General features: G+C 37.0%; 1 non-coding gene across 1 annotated transcript; it reads right to left on the bottom strand.

Annotated features, from left to right (window-relative positions):
• Window positions 1–305: 305 nt before the first annotated feature.
• On the bottom strand, window positions 306–412 carry LOC120259625. The gene has a single exon (XR_005536182.1). It is a non-coding gene; the product is annotated as a small nucleolar RNA R71 (small nucleolar RNA).
• Between the last annotated feature and the right edge of the window lie 207 nt (window positions 413–619).

Raw genomic sequence — 619 nt, 5'->3', positions numbered from 1 at the left:
GATAGTGCCAGCGAATAACTTTGAGTTTAAGGCTAGCACAATTGGAATGGTTCAGAATTCAAATGCAGTTTCATGGGTTAGTTGATGAACACCCCCATGCTTACTTATCTCTCTTTCCTCCGATTTGCTCTACCTTCAAAATCAACTCAGTCTCTAATGATGCCATCAAATTGAGGTTGTTTCCATTTAGTTTGAGAAGAGAAGCATATAAATGGCTCACTTCCTTGTCTATAGGATCTATTACTACAAGGAAAGAGACGTGTGGAAAAGTTCCTTGATAGTATTTTCCGGCAAGCAAGGCAGCCAGGCTGAGACAAGAAATTTCTTCTTTTAGATAAGATGATTTAGTAACACTCTTTGAAGCCCTTGAGAGGTTCAAGGATCTTTTAAGGAAATGCCCTAACCATGTTTTCTTTTCATGGATGAGAGTACAAATGTTATACAATGGTTTGAATTACCAAACTTGATAGTTCATTAATGCTACGGTGATAAGTGCTTGTGCGATATGAATGCAAAGCGTTCTTTCCTTATGTTGAGCATTACTTTTCTCCGGTTTTTACACTAATATGTATGTTTTTATGTTACTTTTATGCAGGTAGGGTTGTGAAACCAATTATGA

The sequence above is a fragment of the Dioscorea cayenensis genome, chromosome 4, assembly GCF_009730915.1.
Source record: "Dioscorea cayenensis subsp. rotundata cultivar TDr96_F1 chromosome 4, TDr96_F1_v2_PseudoChromosome.rev07_lg8_w22 25.fasta, whole genome shotgun sequence".
NCBI lineage: Eukaryota > Viridiplantae > Streptophyta > Magnoliopsida > Dioscoreales > Dioscoreaceae > Dioscorea > Dioscorea cayenensis.
The sequence above is the reverse complement of the archived record's forward strand: the minus strand, read 5'-3'. Positions and strand labels throughout refer to the sequence as shown.